This window comes from Adiantum capillus-veneris, chromosome 9 (genome assembly GCF_014529385.1).
Source record: "Adiantum capillus-veneris isolate H3 chromosome 9, ASM1452938v2, whole genome shotgun sequence".
In the NCBI taxonomy this organism is placed as follows: domain Eukaryota; kingdom Viridiplantae; phylum Streptophyta; class Polypodiopsida; order Polypodiales; family Pteridaceae; genus Adiantum; species Adiantum capillus-veneris.
This window is the reverse complement of record NC_140939.1, coordinates 61,923,153-61,947,244: the sequence shown is the minus strand read 5'-3', so window position 1 is coordinate 61,947,244 and position 24,092 is coordinate 61,923,153.

Genomic DNA, 24,092 nt, shown 5'->3' with positions numbered 1-24,092 from the left:
GCTCATGTGTGAAGAAAGAGAAGACTATCTCTTCCCAAGCTTTAATGGAGAACTCATCACCTACTCCAGGCTTGTGAGATAGAAGCCTACATCAACACTCTCTTGGCATGTGGATGCAAATCCAACCAAGAGCCAAGCTTCAATGCATGCTCATCTCCTCTACCAAGCTAATTACTAAGCTAAGCTATGCTACATATGAGTGATTATGTGAGGAGATGTACATCTTTCTCGTAAGATACTCCTTCTTCCTCTCAATCTACTCTCATACCCTGCTAGCTCTCACCATCTTCGAAGGTGTGTGAGCTCTTGGGTCTGAGAGCGGGGATAATTCCAGTTGTGTTTGTTAAGTGTTTTACTTAGTTCATGAAGTTTCCATCTTCATTGCACTAGCTAGTCTTGAGGGAACACAAAGAATTGTATTGTACAATGTCTCTCTTGATGGGAGAAACCATAATACAAAGCCTTTTGGAGGGGGGACCGACTCCATGAAAATCCGGTCCTCAACTATTGTCAATAGCTTAATTGCTCTCTCTTTTGAAAGTATTGTCGATGCTATCTAACTAGGTGTTATGCTTTTTGTTGCTCTCTCCACCCAAGCACTCTTGTAATTCTCATTAGGAATTTATTCTAATGAAATGCCCACTATGTTCATGCTAATTTCCGCTAATCATAAGTTATTAGGCTATTAAATGTTACATCGGTATCAGAGCTCAAGGTTTCTCTTTTCTTGCTCAAGAAGGGAGGTCCTCATGCTAGCTACAAATGGTTGGTATTATTAATTGCCTGTGAGTAAGTAGAATAGGGATTTTTCAGCCTTGCAGTGTGCTTGCCTTCATGCAGTTAACGGGGCATCACCGTCGAGAGCTATGGTCTTAATAGTGGAGTCCTACGGGGCTTGCCTACGGCTTAACCACTATTGAGGTATTAGAAGCTTGACAGGAGCCAGTGCTATTTTGGTGTCGAAAGATCCTCTCTTCTATTCCTTGCAATTAATGGTATTCGAGCCGCAGGTACAGTAGCTTGAGTGATTTTTCTAAAGGGGTAAAGAGGAGTAGCAACTAGGGCTTGAAGTGCCGAAGTACACCTAAAATTTGTTAGAATGGATGACAATAGTAAAGAGAGTGAAATTAATGTTGATAACTTTGATTTTGCTCATGAGCAAGCTACTAATGATGCTTCAATGCTTGTTAACTATCTTGTTTCTAGGCTTCAACAAGCCATGGGCAATCCATCTCTCCAAAGTGAAGTGCAACGGTAGCTCCGTGCTCACGGGATTCTCCAAGCTCATCACCATGATGAGAGAACACCTAGGAAGCCTCCTTGTGAGACTACCAAAAGAGGTCTCTCTCCGATTCGGGAAGAAGAAGAGAATCCATATGAAGGGCTCAAGAATTTACTTCTTGATGATCCATCTCCTTCCCAAAGGAGAACTCAAGAGCCTCCACCGAAGGAACGAGAAAGAAGCGAATCTCCTGCCACCTCGGCGGAGATGGCTCCACGAAGACGGCGGGCTAAACGCTCTCCATCACCACCAAAGCGGAGAAGACCATCACACTCTTCTCCACGCCATAATTCAAAGAGGGATGATAAAAAGCAAGAGAAGAAAAAGGCGAGAAAGAGGACACCCTCTTCTCCATCTTCTTCATACTCTTCCTCTTATGAAAGCTATGGTGAAGACGACAAAGATCAAGACAAGAAAAAGGCGAGAAAGAGGTCACCCTCTTCTCAACCTTCTTCAAATTCTTCACCTTCTGAAGAAAGTGATGGTGCAACATTTGAACCATCAAAAAGAAGAGTCCATAGGAAATCGTATGCCGCATGAAAGAGGTCGTCCAAGTTGAAGAAATTCAAAGAGGGAGGGAAGAGCATCTCTTTCCTTACCTATGATGGTACCTTTGGTGCTACGGACAAAGTCTTGGCCTTTATCCAACAATTCGATGCGGCGTTTGGAGATGAGAGCTTCACGGAGTCCTCTAAGCTACGCCATGTAGCTATGCACTTTCAAAAGTCCGCCAGACAATGGTGGTCTAGCCTACAAGCCAATGGTGAAGCTCCACGAACATGGAAAGCTTTAAGAGCTTCCATTATGAAGCAGTTTTTGGCCACCGATGCCAAAGACAAAGTACTCACTGAATGGCGAAGCTTAAAGCTCTCTCCCAATGAATCCATCCACAAATATGTAGACAAGTTTTGGGACCTACAACTCAAAGCCACTGTCTTCAAAAAGTTGGATTTTGGAGAGCAAAAGCAACAATTTTCTGCGGGCTTAACCGAAGAAATGGTGGAGTATGTCAACTCCCAAAGACCACATACCATATCGGCGGTAATACACCACACTATGGTCGCCTCTCGAATCAATTTCCAAACAGGGGCAAAAAGAAATAATAAGCCCCCGGAAAACAAGGGTTCCAATGAGCCTAAGGGGAAGGACAATGTCCAAAAGTCTCCTAAGGGCAACTCCAACAAAGCTAAAGAGAAGGGAGTTTACAAAGGTAAGAATAAACTCTCTCCTGAAGAGCTTGAGCATCATCATAAGGATAACCGGTGTTTCAAGTGCGGCGAACAAGGGCATGCGTACCGCGCTTGTCCCCAAAAGAACAACTGCCAACATCCTCCTAGAGCTTCCTTGGTTGAAATCCAAGATGAGGAGACTCACCAAACTCACCACAAAGGATCTCCTCTATGCCATGCTTGTGGAAAGGTAAGAGAACATGATGCTTTTATTCTCTTTGACCCTGGTTCTACTCACAATTTTATATCTATAGAGTTGGCCACCAAGCTAGGAATACAATCCTACAAGATGGGAGATGTCCTACTCGCAGACAGTGCCTTCAAGGGGCAAGAAGCTTCAGTCACTCCCTTAATCGAGAAATTGAGGCTTCATGTCCAAGGCTATGTGGACAAAGAGGACTTCTTCATCTCTCCTCTCAAGCATGAGGATGTAATCCTAGGGGTACCATGGTTTGACCGCCTGGCTGCCGATGTTAAATTTCCTGAAAGGAGAATCTTCTTTAAGTTCAGGGAAAAAGACATGTATATAGATGCTAAGGAAATGGGTAACACCATCCCCATTGTACATACACCAGCTTTCGACAAGTCAATAAAGAGCTCTATTTCCGTGTACATGATTTTTGTTAAAGACTCTCAAAATGAACCTAATGCTTTAGCAAAAGAAAATAAAAGCAACCAAAAGGAATTAGAGTTATCCAATTTTCTCAAGGGGCTTCAAGATGTTTTTATTGATGACATCCCTTGTGAGCTACCTCCTAAACGAGGTAACGATGACCATGCAACTGAACTTCTTCCAGGAAGTTCACCGCCTAATAAACCTCCTTACAGAGTTTCTCAAGCTCAACAAGAGGAGATTATGCGGCAAGTGCATGAGTTAGTTGAGAAGGGTATGGTTAGGCCAAGCTCATCTCCATTTTGCTCACCTGTGCTATTAGTGCAAAAGAAAGACGGCACATATCGTATGTGTGTCGACTATAGAGCACTAAATAGGATCACTATCAAGAATAGGTTTCCAGTTCCACGGGTAGAGTACCTATTTGATAAGCTACAAGGATCGACCTACTTCAGTAGGGTTGACCTAAAAAGTGGCTATCATCAAATAAGGATAGTTGATCAAGACATTGTAAAGACCGTATTTTGTACTACATTTGGTCTTTACGAATACATTGTCATGCCTTTTGGCTTGACCAATGCACCAGCCACATTCAACCGCTTGATGAAGAAGCTGTTCAGGCCTCATCGAACCTTCACTGGAGTGTTCTTTGATGATATTATCATCTACTCTAATTCATTGGAGGAACACAAGCAACACCTCCAGGTAATATTTCAAGTTTTAAGAGAGAATAAACTTTATGTTAATCGAAAGAAAAGTGAATTTTTCTTGCAAGAGATTCAGTATTTAGGTCACATTATCTCTCAAGATGGCATCCAAATGGATCCATCCAAGTTAGAGGTAATAAAAGGATGGCCTAAACCAAGGAATCTTCATGAACTAAGAAGCTTCATAGGTATATGTGCATACTATAGACGCTTCATAGAAAAGTTCTCACAAATTGCGGGACCATTACATGACCTAACAAAGAAAAGCGTTAGGTATACATGGTCTGCTAAGGAGAACAATGCTTTCGAAAAGCTTATCTCTCAACCTGTGCTTACATTACCGGATCTCTCAAAACCATTTGAGGTCCAATGCGATGCTTGTGGTGATTGCCTTGGAGCTGTTTTTCTCCAAGAAGGGCACGCCATAGGCTATGAGAGTCGAAGGCTCGACCCTGTTGAGCAAGCTCTAGGCATATACGAAAAGGAACTCCTTGCAGTTCTACATGCCTTAGACTCATGGAAGCACTATTTATTGGGGACTCCTTTCATTCTGCGAACGGATCACCAAAGTCTTAAGTACTTCATGACGCAAACCAAGCTCTCCGACAAACAAATAAGGTGGGCAAATTTCCTTTCGCAATTTCATTTTCATATTGCTCACATTGCTGGCAAGCATAATCAAGTAGCTGATGCACTCTCAAGACAGCCGAGAGTGAATGCGGTTTCCATAGCAACTCACAATGATATATCTTCAATGATAGATGACCATGCTATTGATCCCGATTTTAGAGATGTGATGTCAGCCCTTGCATTAGGGAAGAAAGAAGAACCATTTACTTTACAAGATGGTTATCTTCTCTATGGCAATAGACTATGCGTTACTAACTCACTACGTGAGAAAGTAATGTATGAATCTCATGCTCCACCTTATGCGGGGCATAGAGGGATTCAGTCTACCTTAAAGGGAATTGAAACATATTTCTATTGGCCTGCCATGAAAGTGAACATACAAGAGTATGTTTCCAAATGTGTGGTATGCCAAAAGACAAAATTTGATAGAGGGAAGCAACTTGGATTGCTTCAACCCTTGCCAATCCCTAATTCACCATGGGAGAGCATATCCATGGATTTTATCCTTGGATTGCCTAAGTCTATCCATGGGAATACGGGAATATGGACGATAGTAGACAGGTTTAGTAAACAAGCTCATTTTATACCTGTCAAAAAGACTATCAAAGCCCATCAAATGGCAACCCTCTTTATTTCACAAATTTTCAAGTACCATGGCTTGCCCATGTCCATAGTGTCGGATAGAGATCCTAGAATGACCAATAATTTCTGGAAGGGTCTCTTTGAGAATTTAGGAACAAGGCTAAACTTCTCTTCGGCCTATCATCCACAAAGTGATGGCCAAAGTGAAATAGCTAACCTAACCATTCTTGATCTACTAAAAGCCTATGTAACGGAAGTAGATCAAAGATCCCAATGGGAGAAGTACTTACCCTTAGTGGAGTATGCTTACAATAACACTGTACATACTTCCACAGGAAAAGCACCTTTCGAGGTAATTGAGGGAAGATCAAAAAGTCCCTTGCTACTTAAGGTACATGGGAAGATCTTTGTTGCAGATGAGTATAGCCGAGACCTACAAGAATCTTTCCAAAAGATTAAGGATGCTATCTCTATCTCACAGCAAAGGCAAAAGACTGCTGCTGACAAGCACAGAAGAGCCCAAGCCTTTAAAGAGAACGATTGGGTCTTGTTAAAGTTTCCCAAGGCACACAACGGGCAAGAATCCTACGGGTCACCAAAAGTACTATGCTAAACTAGCAAAAAGGTACTATGGTCCCTTTTAGATTCTTAGGCCAATCAATGAGATGGCCTATCAACTCAAGTTGCCCAATCATTGGCTCATACACAATGCTTTTCATGTAAGCCTATTAAAGCCTTACAAAGGAGAGCCACCTCAAGAACCAACTATTGAAGACCCACCAGAGATCGAGGACCAAGAAGAGGTGCTGCAGCCCGAGTCCATTCTCCGACATAAATACAAGGTACTAAGAGGCGGTAAGACTATCCGACGATATCTTATTAAGTTTAAGAATTATCCTTTTGAAGATGCTAGATGGATGCAAGGCATACAATTAAAGGATAACCTAAACCTTGTCAATGCTTACAATGCTTCCCAGGAATAAGCAAATGTACAAAATGTTAAAAATGAACAAAATTTTTGTCTTATAAGACTCTCTTTCTCTTTATTTGTGCACAAAAATGAAGTAGTATGCATGCTTAGATAATGTTTGCGGAGACGACGTCTCCCAAACACCAAGTAGAGCTTGTCACTCTACTATGGAAGACTGATAGGACTAATGTGCAGACATGCTTGCGACAGCCTCAGGCTCTCAAGCGCCAAATGGACTAGTCATTCATTGTGGAATGATGTCGTAGGGTAACATAGGGATCCTCTACCCGCTAAGAAAAGGACTCATGAACATGCATTATCTTCTCTACACCATAGTTGAGGACGACTATGATTTCAAGAGAGAGGTACTGTCATAATAATCAATATCTAATTCTCCTAAATGATTTTCTCATATTAAACTGATCATTTAATGTGGGGAAGGCCAGGGGAGAAAAAGCTAGAATATTGGTTAAGCTAGCAGACTGGCCACAGTAGGGATCCAAAGGGGGGGCCATCTGCAAAAGAGCTAGGTGCAACAATGGGCTTAAAAGACCCTAAGGTTCAGCCCATTAAGACTTCCAAAATGCTAAGGTTCCAAAATTCAAAGGTTGTGTCCAAAGGTCAACCCTAGGGAAAATTGGATGCTTTGTGTGTGCCCTAAAAGTCTTTGCACATCCCTACATGGGAGGGGGCGAGCCCTAAAGGTAGGGTATGAGAGAGAAAGACACACACACACACACAAAGGCTCCCTTTACACAAAGGGAATGAGGGACACATGTCAGCTCCCTAGGCCAGATGCCCACAAGGTGTGCCCAATTTCTATTGGATGACGACCCTTGAAGTGGACCAATGAAAATTAAGCTAGAGTAAATCTAGTTTAATTAATTTAAAAACATTTAATAAAAGAAACCAATGAGAATTAAGTCTCCTAGAGGACTATTGGGCAGTCTCCCAAGGGGTCCAATGAGCATTCAGGAGCCCCATGGCTTGCCTGATTCCTATTGGCTAGGAGGCAAAGGGGTCCAATGAGAGTTTAGTTTAATTATTTAATTACCTAAAGCTCTCACAAAAGGGGAAAGGGGGACACATGTCAGAAGGATATCACTTATGCTGCTTAACACCCATTGACTTGACTTGGGGAGGTCCAATGAGGCAAAAGCCAGACCAATTTAGCAGGAAGGGCTCGCTCAAGAGAGAGAGGGGGCTGATTTTTGCAAGGCATTATCACACACACACTCACACAAGCTCATGTGTGAAGAAAGAGAAGACTATCTCTTCCCAAGCTTTAATGGAGAACTCATCACCTACTCCAGGCTTGTGAGATAGAAGCCTACATCAACACTCTCTTGGCATGTGGATGCAAATCCAACCAAGAGCCAAGCTTCAATGCATGCTCATCTCCTCTACCAAGCTAATTACTAAGCTAAGCTATGCTACATATGAGTGATTATGTGAGGAGATGTACATCTTTCTCGTAAGATACTCCTTCTTCCTCTCAATCTACTCTCATACCCTGCTAGCTCTCACCATCTTCGAAGGTGTGTGAGGTCTTGGGTCTAAGAACGGGGATAATTCAAGTTGTGTTTGTTAAGTGTTTTGCTTAGTGCATGAAGTTTCCATCTTCATTGCACTAGCTAGTCTTGAAGGAACACAAAGAATTGTATTGTACAATGTCTCTCTTGATGGGAGAAACCATAATACAAAGCCTTTTGGAGGGGGGACCGGCTCCATGAAAATCCGGTCCTCAACTGTTGTCAATAGCTTAATTTCTCTCTCTTTTGAAAGTATTGTCGATGCTATCTAACTAGGTGTTATGCTTTTTGTTGCTCTCTCCACCCAATCACTCTTGTAATTCTCATTAGGAATCTATTCTAATGAAATGCCCACTATGCTCATGCTAATTTCCGCTACTCATAAGTTATTAGGCCATTAAATGTTACATGTACCAAGGTCCATTCAGAGTTCCACAACGAAATACCATGGATATCCCAATGAATTTGGGTGAAATCATGGAATACGAGACCCTCAACCAACTGGAGAGATAAGATTTACATGATTTCTGCAAATCACAACCAGCAAGTGTGGACAGACATAGAGTCTAGGAGCTATCTAGCTCCATTTTTCAAAAGACGACAAAGCAATGATTATTGCTTTGTATGTCCAGAAGATCGAGGTGATACTTACCCCTCAAATCATTGCAGACACTCTATAACTCCACAATAAGGGCACCTCTTTTAGAGAAAGGATAGATGATATTGTGAGGGTCTACTCTCACAAAAAGACCAATCCCACATTTGAAGACCTAGAGGATCCGAGGGCTGCAAAAATCTGCAAGCTTTACAACCAATAATTTCATATTTGCAGCAAGCAGCCACAATGCATTAGCAACCACAAACACATGGGCATTGAGAAGCTGTGTGTGCCCAAAGAGGTGAACTATGGCTAGTATCTGCATGTACAAGTGGTCGTAATGGGCATAGAAAAGCCAAAATACATCGGGGGTGGAGAGATTTTGACAGAGATTTCATATGAGGCTATCGGAGCTAGAGGACAGTGTCATACCCCACCAACCTAGAACAAGTGGTTAATTAAGACTAAAGAAAGACATAGAGGATGAGCCACCAGTGGCACCACTTGTCAGCATAAGGGTCAAAAGAAAGTTGCAGACCATACAAGAAGAAGAAAGTTCTGAGGAGACGCGAAGGAAAAAAACTAAAGTGGTGATGACAAAGGAACCAAAACCCAAGGAAACAACCAATGAAAAGGCATCTCGAATTGAAAGACTAATTGAGAAATTCAAGGTAGAACAGGCACTTAGAGAGGAACTTTGAAGAGAATTGGTTTCCAGATCCAACAAAGATTGGGGGCAACTCGTCAAGACTGCTAGGAGATTAGTTCGATACTACATTGGAGCCTATAAAGAATCTGAAAGAGCGATCAAATAGAAAGAGTTTCCCCCAAAAACTATTGGGGGAAACTTCTCAAGACCGCGAGGAGATTAGTTCGATCACTACACTGGAGCCTATAAAGAATCTCAAAGAGTGATTGAATAGAAAAATTTAGAGCCCTTCACAAACGAGGAGTTGCATGATATAAAAAGAAATCTGTAAGAGATGCCAGATGCACATAAAAAACAAATAAATAAATTGAGCAACAAGGAAGGACTTCATCACCACCAAAACCTTCCCCAAGGCTGAACTCTCAACCATCAAGCCCTAAGCCCTCTACACTACATTAAGTGAAATCATTGGAGAAGAAATTAGAAGGAAAAGAAACACCAAGAGAAAATGAAATGATAGGTCTACTTTTGAAGACCTACTGGGTACACACCACATTGAAGAAGTCGCTAAAGTTTTCTATGACACTCCAACTCCACCACGGGCTCCAAGGCAAAAGGAAGAAAAGGAGGAGATGCCAAGAGACCTAACAAGAAATAATGGGGGAAAATAATAGCAAGAAGACAAACATACATAGAGAAGGGTACCAAAAATGCAATCCCCACAGCTGGGAGTACCAGGATTGGTCCAAATTTTGTCTATGCCACAATGGAGATCTTTGGCTAGCCCTTGGAGAACCCCTCTGATGGGGGTATTGTTAATCAAGGGACAACAAGTTCCATTTTCAATCCCACTACCAAGACCATTGGCAAGAAGCGTGGTTGCAACAAATGAAGAGGATGTGAGAGATGCACACTAGATACTAGATAGAATCAGAACGCGGTCTCTCATGCTAGTAGAGGAGAATAGCATGCTTCGTACAAGGAGGGAAATATGCAAGAAGAGTATGAAAACCTCACAAGAACTCTCCAAATAACGAGTCAAAGAGTTGAGGTAGCAAAAAAAGAGCTCGAGGCTCTCACTAAAACACTAAGGGATGCTACTCGCGAAGAAGACACACCTACACTGCAAATGGAAACGGTCTTTGGCAAAGTAAAGAGCTTGCATGAAGAGAAGGAAAGGATGGAGGACGCACTCGAAGCAGCCAAGTATAAAGTAGTGTAGCTCAAAGTGAAATTAGAGCTCGAGGATTTGATGATACAAAGGCTCAAAGCAACCCCAAGGGCTGCAAGAGCAATTACAGAAGAAGATAGCCAGTCTATACAAGCCTTGGAATCCCAATTCATTGCACTACAGAAGCAGTTATGATTGGAACAAATACAAAGAATGCATATGGAAGAAGGTTCCCTAGCTACGGAAGAGAGATTGATAGCCCACTAGAAATAACTACAAAAAGAGAATGAACATCTCAAACTCCACCTAGAAAATCTATAAGATCTATTAGAAAATCAAGTAGAAGATGCCACAAGGAAGGACAATATGGTGGAGCAATAGTTATTGAGGCTCCAACAAGAAGTAGAAGAAGCCAGATCATAGGAGACAGAGCCCATGCCTAGTAGTCAGGGCCTCAATGCACAAAGTGAGACCATGGATATCCTTGAATGTTCATAAGATCTACAACACCTAGAGGAACACTTACACGCATAAGAAGAGGAAGAAAAACTATTGATAGTAGAAGAGGATGCATGCCTCCAAAGTATGATTGAATAGTCCACAACAGATGATTAGAGGGCAGACTTGGAGTGGGAAAAGCGAATGATCCACTCAGTCAGAGTCAAAGGGCTATCCATAGATGTTCTTAGGGAAGACTGGATGCAATTATCACTCCACTACCCTCTTCTAAAGTATGAAGTTCTTACCACAAAGAAGAGAGTTGAAGCAAAAGGAACAGAGCCAGTATACAAAGGGGATTTCAAGGAGCCAACATCTACAAATAAGATTGTGGACTCCCAATCAAAGTGAAGAAAAAGGTGACTCCTTAAGCACCTCGGATATTTGAAGTACTTGGTAGAATCTCCAAAAAGTATAAGGTATGACTCTCTAATTTTTCTAGTACCTCATGTACGCACATGGGCAAACCAATCTAGACTCCTGAAGAAGCATCCCACTTTGCTCAACTACCCATCCATGCCACCACCCAAGGAAGGAGAGAGAATAAGTGTTCCTTATAGGGTGAAAACCCTTAAGGGCACCATCTTTAGAATTGACGTGTTTCATGATCAGCAAGATATGCAAGACATCCAAAGAAGCAGATTCTACATTACTACAATCAACAAGCCACACTGTTACCAAAATGACGAATGATTTCTCAAGGCATCCATCCCTGGAGGAACATATGTTTTATCAAAGGTTGATGTTCCTTTCAAGCTATCACATGCAAGCATTTGAGGAAGCCTTCTACACCGGCTTCTTCACTTACAACGGCAAGAGTTTTGGTCCTACAGTCATCTTGGCCAACAAAAGATACAAGTCATACTTGAATCTGCTCAAGTCAAAAGGTTTCCATTGATTCAAATGATTGAATACCATTACAACATCAAGAAAGGGACAAAAAATCCAAAAGACAAAGACCCGTCATGTCAAATACGACATGTACGCGGACGGAAAAAGTGTTAACCCCATCGAACATGGGAAAAGCCTAATTTTGTTTGTTTTTATAAAAAACTCATTGTAATTATTTTTCAAGACTCAATCAAGTTTCCAGATTACTATATACTAATTATGCGAATTAGCCAAATCCTTGGTAGAGGTTGTGCATGCATAGTAATTATGCGGGTAAGCCAAATCCTTGGTAGAGATTGTGCATAGTGTTCTTTGAGTTGATTTTCCTTGTTAGTGATTGTCCATAGAAGGTTGAGTAGATGATTGACACCCATCAACTTGTTTCCATGCGCCTACGGGTCAAGAATCGTCCTTGGTTGACATCTTGTTTGTTGGCCTAGTTCTCACTTTGCTAGCAACTACGAGCATCGTATCTGCTTGCCAACATCAATTGTATTCATCAAATAGGATGGAGATAGATAGATAGATAGATAGATAGAAAAAGAGAGAGAGAGAGAGAGAGAGAGAGAGAGAGAGAGAGAGAGAGAGAGAGAGAGAGAGAGAGAGAGAGTCTACATCTCTTCTTGCTTTCCATCTCCTTCTTAGCTCTCTTATGTTTTTTCTACTTCATCTTCATAGATTTTTTGAGAGAAGGAAATGGTGTCCTTCCTTCTTTGCTTGCTTCACAAATTCGTTTTCTTGAAGTTATCCTCAATCCATGCGCCTACGGGTCAAGAATCGTCCTTGGTTGACATCTTGTTTGTTGGCCTAGTTCTCACTTTGCTAGCAACTACGAGCATTGTATCTGCTTGCCAGCATCAATTGTATTCATCAAATAGGATGGAGATAGATAGAAGAAAAAGAGAGAGAGAGAGAGAGAGAGAGAGAGAGAGAGAGAGAGAGAGAGAGAGAGAGAGAGAGAGAGAGAGAGAGAGAGAGAGAGAGAGAGAGAGAGAGAGAGAGAGAGAGAGAGAGAGAGAGTCTACATCTCTTCTTGCTTTCCATCTCCTTCTTAGCTCTCTTATGTTTTTTCTACTTCATCTTCATAGATTTTTTGAGAGAAGGAAATGGTGTCCTTCCTTCTTTGCTTGCTTCACAAATTCATTTTCTTGAAGTTCTCTCTCTCTCTCTCTCTCTCTCTCTCTCTCTCTCTCTCTCTCTCTCTCTCTCTCTCTTTAAATAGAAGATATCCATGTAGGGATTTATTCTATATCTTATATCAACTTAAAACACCTCTTTGTGTGTGGTTCTTTACTCGTGTATTTTAAATTGCAACATTTCCTCTCTATACAATGCCGAGCCATTTTTGGGCATTTTTTAGTAGTTTTTGGATTGTCGCTAAGACTCGGACTTCCAATTGGAAGAGAAGTTTTTGAGATTCTAGCTAGTGTTGTGCTAGTTTATCCATTTGGACGGGGTCCTACCTGAGGTGTTATTGAGATGGGGTATTCTTGAGTGATCAAATACCATTAGTGATATAGGTTGCTAGAGTTCCCTAGTCTGGTATCCTTGCCATAGGCTGTATGAAGTTTTTGAGATTCTAGCTAGTGTTGTGCTAGTTTAGCCATTTGGAGGGGGTCATACCTGAGGTGTTTTTGAGATGGGGTATTTTTGAGTGATCAAATACCTCTAGTGATATAGGTTGCTAGAGTTCCCTAGTTTGGTATCCTTGCCATAGGCTATATGTAGGGGGATATATGTGCTTTGACACCATGTTGGTAGTCATTTATCAATGAGATTTTCAATTTATGCCCAATTTATATTCTTTTGCTTGGTATATTGCTTAAATTTTATTGAGATTTTGTCCTACATGCAAAGGAGACTGCCAAAATTTTGTAAAATGTTCGCTATAAATCTAAAGGACACCAACAATGTGGACTTGCAAAGGGAGAAGTGTGATAAATGGATTCCTTGCAACTAGATGGGAAACTAAGGTGGTCAACCACCACGGAGATAGAATCAAGTGCTCTATAGTTGCTGACAATGTGGTGTTCAGATACCATATTGCGAAGCAAAGCTTGTCGATGGCCTTTCCCTATAGAAGATGGAAGGTGACGATGGGAGAATGGGAGGCACTAGACTTTGATGTTGCTACTAAAGAATCAATTGACTTGCAAATACACCTCCACAACGATGCAGTGCACCACATTACAGTGAATAATGACTGGCACCTCAGTCACCTTCGCGAGTATCTTAATCTTGAATATACCTTGCCCAAGAAATATCTCTTTGTAATCAATGAAAAGGTTGTTCTCTCCAGAAAAGAGAAGAGCTTTACGTGTGATAACATTCCGTTTCCACGATGTATTTTTGTAAAAGCTTGTAGCTGATAGAGATTTTGCTTCCATTAATACATACGGTGTTTTGAATCTCGTTTCTGTGCTTGTTTATTCTCAACTTGTTCAAGTTTTCAATTGAAAACGTGCATTTCTTTTATGGGGAGCACAAATGTTTTCAATGTTGATGTCTTTAAATGCTTTGTCACATTATTTTGTTTAAAATTTTAGTTTTAAGTTATTTTAACGTTAATTTGAAGTGATTTTTACAAAGTGACTTTTGGTATATAAGTGACTTTTTAGGTTTTAAACTTCATTTCTCACATTCACAAAACTCTAGCTCTAAGCTCTCTTCACAACTTCTTCATGAACGAACCCATGGCAACGTCTGTTGATGCACTTCTCACACAACTAGAAAAGGTAGGACTTGAAGATCGAGCACATGAACTACTCAGTGTGCTCTAGGGGACAATTTATATGCACACCACTACCAACCTTCATGCAAAGGCATTCAAAATCTTTCTTGACTACATGATGCAACACGTGGAAGAATATGCCATAATCTTTGAGGGATCGGACACGGCGTTGCCAGTGGATTTCCTCAAGCATCTCTATGCAACTGACATAAAAATTTTCTTTCGCTTGTTGAGGTTTATTAAAGGCCTCATGGTACGGGACTACAAGACAAAGGATGAAGATGATCTCATAGATTTGGGCATGGGGTGCAGAGGCACCCAATTCATTTCTTGGGACATGGTTCTGGTCTTACTTGTGCTTGAGGGCATGGATAAGGGAAAATCAAAGGAAGAGGTCAACCAAAGACTACCTCTAACCATTGTGGAGAAATCAAATGAAGTTATCGAAGAGATTGATGAGCAGACTAAAGCATCTATGTCACTCATCCTCTTGCAAGATCCCAGCTCCAATGAGGAGGAAGATCGGATGATAGAGGGAGATGAGGTACTAGAGGAGGTCTCAGACCTCCAAATTCTCACTTTGCATGCAGTGGTGGTTGATGATCGTCACTTTCTGTTCCTTGACCACATTGCCAAAACATTAGAGCTTAGAGAAGATGAGTCGCTCGTAGTGCTGTCTATTTATGCAGGCATGAAGGATCCTAGTGGAAAGGAAGAGAAAGTCAGTTTCCAAATTTACTTTGATAATCAAGGTCTCCCAGCAAGCCTCTCTTTTCTCCCCAATGAAAACGAACAGAAGTTGGTGCAAACAGTAGCAAGTACACTCGTGGAAATCAAATCATGTGTCTCTTTCTATGAAAGCGTACTGGAAAGCACTTTTCATCCACAAAAACCACTTATCACGATTGGTAGAGATGATTGATCTAGCATCGATCTTACAAAGAAAAATCTCCAAGAGAAGGATGAGGAAACTAAGGTACTAAAAAAATCTTAACCTGGTAGATTGTCTAATATTTCTTACTACAAGTATTAAAGTCAATTAAAATACTTTGCAGATGGCATACCATGTTGATAAGTTTACAATGTATACTGGAGGTTCACGCAACGTGCTCATGGGTAGGGATAGCTCGATTTGGCACTACCTGAGCCACTTGTGGCCATCGATTCTTAGATTTTCTCACAGAGAGTTCTCCAAGAATGGTTCTACGGACCTGCTAAAGTGCATAGCATTAAGTGTCATACCCGCTAAAGATTCCCTCACCCTAAATGCTCACAAATGTATATTGGTGGACCGAGAGGTAGTAGTGTACGCCATTATAGGCAAGAACCCAAGCTCTGTCCTCTCCCACTACACCTTGAGCCTAGGTCAAGGGCTGACAAACCTAGAGGAAATTGTAAAATCCCTTGGTGTGAAGTCAACCATTCGCTCCATACCCAAAGATGTAATTTGTAGTAAAACTAATCGACCATGATGTAATATCCAGGTACAAAATAATTGTTTATGTCAATGATTTCTGTCAGCATTGGGTACCTGTTTTTTTTCTTATTCATATTGTCCAATAAGTTTCATTTCTGCAACACATGCACAGAACCTTGAACATGCAGCCACTCGTCGACCGAGGGACAAATCTTGATGATTCTTTTGCAAAAAGGGGGGGGGGGGGGGGGGGGGGGGTGGCATATGGGGTTAATCGTAAATGTTGGATGTGCTCCCTGTGCACCATGGTGCACAAGGCCTTTGTTGAGGGCATACACCCTCAACAGGGAAAAACACAGAGAACGACTCTCAAAACTGCATGCGTAAAGATTGAGAGAGAGCAAGAAGAGAGAGAGAGAGAGAGAGAGAGAGAGAGAGAGAGAGAGAGAGAGAGAGAGAGAGAGAGAGAGAGAGAGAGAGAGAGAGAGAGAGAGAGACTTGTAACTGATTTCTCATATGACTCGTTCAAAAAACTCCCCAAGAACATTACAATTTATAGCTTTAACCTCAACTGACTAAACCTACCAGAATCTGACTAACCAGAAAAATCTGACTAAGTAACATCTGACTGACCAACAGAATCTGACAGACCAACATCTGACTAACTACAGTCTGACTCACTACAATCCGATTAACCAACAAAACAAATCCGATTGACCAACCTATAGTGTCTATCAACACATGGCACATCCCGATGGTAGATTTTGTAGAAATTTGACACGGATTCACATATCCCTTGATCAGATTCAAATGCCTAATCACATGACATAGGATTACAAAAGATTTGAGAATAAAACATGTGGGAAAAACATAATGATTTCATTTGGCAATGGTTCACCAAAAGATTTCTCCATAAGCTGTCCAAGATTCCGCTTCTTGCAGGTTTTGCGTCTCCAAGTACTACATCCGATCTTTTGCCTGGTATGTCTCCATATGATCACTTCGTCCTTGCAACAAAGTCTTCTCTTGAATCACCTTCCAGAAACCTCTCTTGATGTCGACTCCTTGAGAAACTCCCTCTTGATCATTATCCACCCCGGTTAAGTGCGTTCCTTCTCCAAAATCTGCCTTCTTCACTGAATCCCCTCAATCGGAAATCTTTCTTCCATTGCATCCCCTCTTGCCACTGCTTTGGATTTCTTTTGATGTATCAACATTAGCACAAATTTATTCTGATTCGAATCTGCTGCAGAATCTCTCTTCCAAATGCTTGTCCTTCATGAAAATCTGTAGATAACAGGTCGTGGGCTGCTTGGCTGAAAGCTTGCTCTTCAGGTTGCGCTAAGTGATGCAGAGAAAGTTATGGAGTATAAATAAGAGATAGCGCTATAGAAAGAGAAATCAAAGAATGGAATTGGGTATCGGCAAGAGAGAACGATGAAATCTTACTCGCACAGATAGTGGATAGTGGAGAGATGGCCTCACCTCAGTAGTACAGGAAAGCATGAGTCTTCATCACTAAACACCGTGATCGCCAAAGTGTTGAGGGCATAAACCCTCAACAGGGAAAAACATAGAGAACGACTCTCAAAATTGCATGCGTAAAGATTGAGAGAGAGCAAGAAGAGAGAGAGAGAGAGACTTGTAACTGATTTCTCATATGACTCGTTCAAACTCCCTAAGAACATTACAATTTATAGCTTTAACCTCAACTGACTAAACCTACTAGAATCCGACTAACCAGAAAAATCCGACTAAGCAACATCTAGCTGACTAACAGAATCCGACAAACCAACATCTGACTGACTACAGTCCGACTCACTACAATCCGATTAACCAACAAAACAGATCCGATTGACCAACCTATAGTGTCTATCAACAGCCTTTTTTTTCCTCATCTGACCCCGTTGGGCATCGTCGTGATCATATTTGGTCCAATCGATCCCGTACGTCTCCTTCCTCGTCTCGTTTTGCAAATGAATCACCGCGATGTGTCCCTTGGTCAACGTGTGGCTTCATGTTCAAGGTTCTGTGCATGTCGACACCGCTGGACGAGCCGTGTGCCATGGTGGCCAGTTTCAATTTAACATACGCAATAATTCAAATACATATGAAAAACAATGTACAAAATCAAGTTGAACAATTGCATGGAATGGTAGAAATTTGACATTTGATATTATATGAAAAGATTACAAATCTCATCAAGAGAGGGTACATGGGATAAATTATTTCTAATGGAGGCTTCCTTCATATTGTAAATTGATTGTTGCTAAAGCTAAATCCGTATTTTCAATGTTACACGCTTAGCATGCACCATACAAACAACGCCATCCTTAAATAGCTGCACCAAAATGTCTTTGTTGGTATCCTATAGGGCCAGTAAAGCTACACATTATATACGTGTAGCAGAGTCGCTATATTTGTCCATTGTCTCTCTCACCATCCAAGAGAAGGCCGCTTTGGTTATGATTGGTTGAGTGCTCTTTTCATATTTTCTAATCTCTCACAAAGAAACTGTGCTTGGCTTACATCTCTGCTTTTTTCTGTGCTTTTTTCTCTTTGCACATCTCTTGGCTCTTTGAGGTATTTTTGAGGGCCTTGAGCTCCCAACCTTTTCTTGTTGGGTGGCTTGAGCTCTATCCTCTTCTGCCTTTCTCTTTTCCTCTGCTCGTGCTTGTAAGTTTTCCAAATGCCTCGTCTCTCTGCCATTCCTCTTGCTCTTTTCGTCTTCTTTGTGCTTCTTGCACTCTTTGTGCTTCCTTCTCAGCTGCCTCTTTCTTTTCCATCTCCTCATTATTTTCCTCCTCTTGGCATCTCGTGCTTTAGAAACTAGTTCGCCTTGTACTACCTTGATTACTCTTTGTTTGACTCGTGATGGAAGATTTTACGGTGGCCTGAGCATCAGTTGTTGTGACAATAGGCAAGGGCTTTGGATTTTGAAGTGAACCTCGGTATTCTTCTTCTATTGCTCTTGTTTCTTGCGTGGCTCTATGTAGAGATGAAATTGGTGGGGGATATGGAAGAGGTGTGCGGTTGACATGGTTTAATTTTTGAAGATCTCCAAAAATACATCGCATGGTTGTTAAATCATCTGGATTTGATGGTTGGGGAGACTCTTGGGTTTCTCGAGCAGGTTGGGGTGCTAGGTTATCCACTTGTGGTTGGGGATGTGTATTTAAAGCCGTAGATTTTGCATGGGTTTTTGGTTGTGTAATTTCTATGGTATGAGTGGTTGTGGTGGTATTGATGTGTGTAGTGTCAATCTGCTCTTGTGAATCGTCCATGTGGTGCAAGATATGAGTGCGCGCATGTTTGTGCTCGTTGAGGATCTTCCAGAATATGAAATCAAGAAATGAAATTCAAGTTCTGAGTTTTTACTTGTATAGTACTTTTTTTTTTAACGTAAAAACTAAATAATACTTATAAGAATTAAAGAACTCTAAAATTGGCAGAATTTGGTCCATGGAACCACTGACTGGGGCTTCAAAAAATCACGTGGAATTACAATGCATGTTTACAATAAAAGTGGTTAGTGTCCAAAATTTATTGGTTTTCCACCCAACGCCTGCCTTTTTTGTCACCTTGTCTCCAACCATCATTGGAATCGATCTTTTGCACTAGAAGCATGATGTGTTGTGATTGCCTCCCGCTAACCATTTTGCATTTTAAACTTCTTTGCACTCTAGTCTTATTTCTTTCTCTCCCTGCTAAAACTCAATAGAACCAATTGAACATTTCGTGTAGGGAATTTCTCTTTTTCCTCCCACCTCCATGTTGTGTATTTTTAAAATACACTATCTACTGGCTGCTTGATAGTGTGAGCGCTCCTTTCCTTGGATACTCTAGATACCCAATGAACCGAATGTGTCAAGAAAAAATGACCTATGAGAAAAAATAATGTGTTGGAAAAATAATAAAACTTTAGTTCAAACACTGATGTTTTTTTATTGCAAAGATAAAGTGTTCAACCCACCATGTAATGTGTTATGTGTGTCTCCCCCCAGGCATCCACCATTTGCATTGTCAAACTATTGTTTAAAACTTTAAGGTGGATATCTTAGCACAAGTCATCTTTGACTTTTCAAGAAAATGAAAAATTCCATCTATAGACTGCCACACGCGAGCATGCTTAACTCCTAGGGCTGCTTTGTTACCTCTGTAGGTGCTAATGTCACACACCTTTTCTCACAATTGAAACTCATTGGTACTTTGGGATTCAGAATAGTCTAAAGAATATGCCTAGATTTACTATAGCCCATACATATTTTATTAGGACGATCCTATGTACTTCCAGATGCCTTCCTGCTCTTTAATAACTCTACTGCACCCCCATGTAGGTCAACACTTGATAGAATAGATTTGAGTTCTTTGATACACTCTTCTCTTCTTTCTGTACGCTCCATATTCCAAGCATAAATAATATGGAGCATAAGCAACTTGTCAAGAATTCTTATACGAGCATCAAGAGTGCACACATTCACATTTATGAGAGGAATTGGTAGAATTGGATCCCAATTTGGATCGTCCATGTCTTGATTAGGGGGTACACTCTGGTTACAATTGAGGATACCTTGAAACCATTTTTGTAGTGCTTTACCCACTATTTGTGTAGTGGACACACCTTTCGCAGAGTTGAATGCAGCTTTGCCACCCTTACTCTTACCACCCTTTGACGTGCTGGCCTTTGAACCCTTGCCCTCAATTCCTAATGAGACTTTACTGTGGTAGCAATAAATGCATGGAAAGAGGGTCATTGCACCTTGCTTGCACCCTAACATACATTTGAGAGTTTTCAATTCTCATGCCAAATGCCACTCCACTTGGAACGTACCCAGACCTAAAACCTGCGATCGTTGTCCTTCTTGTTGTTGCTGAATGACATCAACAATTTGGGTGTGATTAAAATACCATTTGAGAGACTCATGTATCTTGTGTGGAAGCTGAAAAGCTGCCAGCCACCAAATAATCTTCTTGGATTGAACATCTAAACAGGTGTTTCTCTCCTCGTTGGCATTTAACTCAACATCAACGCCCACCAAGGCTCTGTTCATAAGCTTAACGCTCACCCTTTTGATCCACTGACCTTTGGCAATCTGGCACTCATCAAGCTTCATCACACAAATATAACTTTGCCATCACACTCTTCTTGTGTCAACCCCTAAAATATGATCATTGACTCCTGGAGCTTCAACAAGTCAACATAGACATTATTGAGCTCATTGAATTTTCCCTCTTCTAATGGCAAGGCATCCTCCACATATTGAAATCCACCCAACAAGCTTGCAACATCATTATTGGCGTACCTTTTTGCAACTTTGACACTATAAGGTGTTGGCAACAACCTAAAGAAACCTTTTGCTCTGTGACCTAGTGTGACAAGTCTATACAAAGCTTTGTAGGCCTTGAAACTTATCCTTACACTGTCACACACCTCCATTATCTCCTGAGGCAACACAATTCTCTTTAGATCACTAAAATACTTCCGGTGCAAAACATTAGCAATGCCAATATTGGATGGATCATCCAATAGCTCCACCAACTCCTTTGGTTTGATGACATGCTGCAGTAGAGTATGTCCAGTTGTTTGAGCATCGGAATCGATTCCCATCATCATTCGAGCCAAGTCCCTACATATTGAAATAACATAGTAGCAACCTGCGAAAAATGTAAGAAATTAGAAGCTTGCATTTGTATTCCTACCGAGTTTGATGGATACATTTCTTTTGAGCTCCACTGCTTGAAGATAGAATAGACATCCTATGTCTCTTCTCCTTGCAAATGTGGTAGCCCAATGGAATTTGTGTGAGATGATTGATTCGTCACGACGCATATTACATGCAGTGTGTAGCTGAACATAATTGTCTAGACGGTGCTCTTGCTCCATTTTATGATGCTCTGTTTTTTTAATAAGCTTTGACATTTCATTGTTTAGATACTTCGTCTTCTCATTGGCTTCCTCTCTGACTTGCTTAATGTCTTTCACGTACTTCTCTTGCAATGATGAATAGAAAGCACAAATTAAGATGTTTTCTTCCTTCCCTTTCATTGACAAAAGATGAATATAATCCCTAGCAGTATCCAAACAATCCTTCTCTCCCATCTCCAATAAACGTAGTAGCTAAGTGACATTATGAAAGTGTGGTGTGATGGATTGGTCATCAGGGTAAATATGGCCATGAACCCATAAGTTGATTACCTTGCACCCAAGGTTCCGTAGTTGATCTCCAACATTGGGATTATATGTGGAAAGTCGCACAGTAGCGTACTCTTGCTCTAAATCAACATTTAATCGATATCATTTTGACTTGTTAGTAATGTCTTGCAGTGGCAGGGGATTGAATGACATTTGTGTTAGTTAATCAAGAAAATTATAGAGAATGAGTAATGGTGACTGCTACAAGCAGGTGAAGGTGGCTATCGAGGAAATAAGTGGGAATTCTTAGAGATAGAAGAAAAGGATTATGTTGTGGAGGGAAGAAAGAGAGGGAGTGCAACTCAATCTCCTTTGAATTTGAATTGTTGACCATGAGTGTAGAGAGAGAAATGCTACTGCACACAAAGATAATGGAGTTTTCCATTGATCTCAATTGAAGCTAGAGTGGGAGAAGCGTGACAGGTGAGAGAGAGAGAGAGAGAGGGAGAGAGAGGGAGATACAAAGAAAATAAAGGAGGAAAGAGTGAGAGAGAGGGCAGATCTGCAACCTTGGAGGATCTCCACTCTGTCAAAAGGAGACAGCAAAGAATGTTCCTTAATGATTGGGAGGGAAAGTGACAAGAGAGAAAAGGGGAGGGAAAAAAGAGAGAGAGTTGGCTCATGTTTTAGAGAGAGAATGCAGTGAGAGAATGTGGAAAATTTACTTTTTTGGAAGGGGGTTGAAAAGTGCCTCCTTTAATGAGTTCTAAGTGAGAGAGAGTGTGTTTTATATGCTAGAGATAGAAGAGGGGTGGGAAAAGGAAATTTTAAAATTCATTTACCCGCCTCTCTTTTGGGTTACTAAAAAGACTATTTTCAAATACAAAATATGGAAATGGCTTTTTAAAAAATCTCAGTATAGGCCGTTTTTCCCTCTCTTTTAGGCTCGGTCAAACTTGGCTTAAGCTTTAAGAATTCCCTTAAACTACCAAATAAAGAGGCCCTCCTATATCCCATTCACTTCCTAATGCATGGTAAAGCCTTTGATTTTGAGCCAGGTGAGATTGGATGTGCATATCCAAACGCTGTTTCTCTAATGGTTATATATAATTGTTCCTCATATGCCATGGAGTATATGTCCTATTCCAATCCCCAAATCTCACTTGTTGAAGCTCATTGATTTGCTAAATGAGAAGATAAGGATGTGAATTTTGGAACCATCATGCACACCATATTGTAATTGTCGGTTCACTGTTCCAAAGAAGAATGGAACCCTAAGGTTCATTCGGGATATGCAACTACTCAATAAGGTAACAATCTGCAATGCAGGTACATGTCCAATTGTGGACGAGTTTACTAAAGCCTTTGCAAGAAGATCCATATACTCTATGGTTGATCTTTACTCAGGATATGATCAATTTCATCTTACTTTCGAGAGAAGGGATCTTACTACAATGCATACACCTCTTGGTTTGGTGAGGATGTGCACTCTACTACAGGGTGCTACTAACTTTGTAGCTCATATGATAAGTTGCATTACATGTTATACGGGATACATATAATACGTCATATACGGGCGTAGTTTACATGACCTCATATTATACGCACTATTATACGATGCCACATCAACAAAAACGAGCAACCGATTTTTTTCCTAGTTTTTTGATCGAAAGAAACTTCGATCAAAAAGTTTTGCGATCGAAAAATACTTTGCAAAAAGTAAATTTTCACCGAAGAATACATTGATATATATATATATATATATATATATATATATATAGATAGATAGTGGCAACGCGCCTTATTGAGAATAGTATTCATCACAAAAGGTATTCCATGTCAACAATAGAGAAAAAAAATAAAATTATTTATAATTTAAAAATTATTAAAATTTAAAATAGTTTTAAAATAATTTGTTTAACATCAATTTGTGTTTTTTTTTAAATTTGATTGATTCTTTTTTTTAGGTCAAATTATGTAAGGTTTATATGTTGTGTAGAGTTCAAACTCTCACTCATACAAGGTGTTTATTTTTTTAGTAGTCACTTGTTACGTGCTCAGTTTACTGACATGTGGAAGTGAATTAGTGATATAATTTAAATATTTCCATTTTGTGCAAAGTGTACTCTCATATGAGGTTATCAGTTTGCAAAATATAATAAAATAGAGGTCAATTTTATCTAGGTAGGTTTGATTTTGACGTGCAGACATTTTATCACCTCAAAGTGAACATAGATATAATTGTTTTTGTCCTGTGTAGAGCCATCACACTATGCTCTCACAGGAATTAAAATCTAGGAATCTCATGTCCAAATACATTGATATTAAATTATCTTTATTTGGATTGTTATGTCTATCATACTGTGTGATCGTATACTTGTAGCAACTGCAGATAGATAAGCTCTCAAAGATCTATCGTGGAGTGTGAGAGATTCATGTTTGTACTTTAGATAGATATG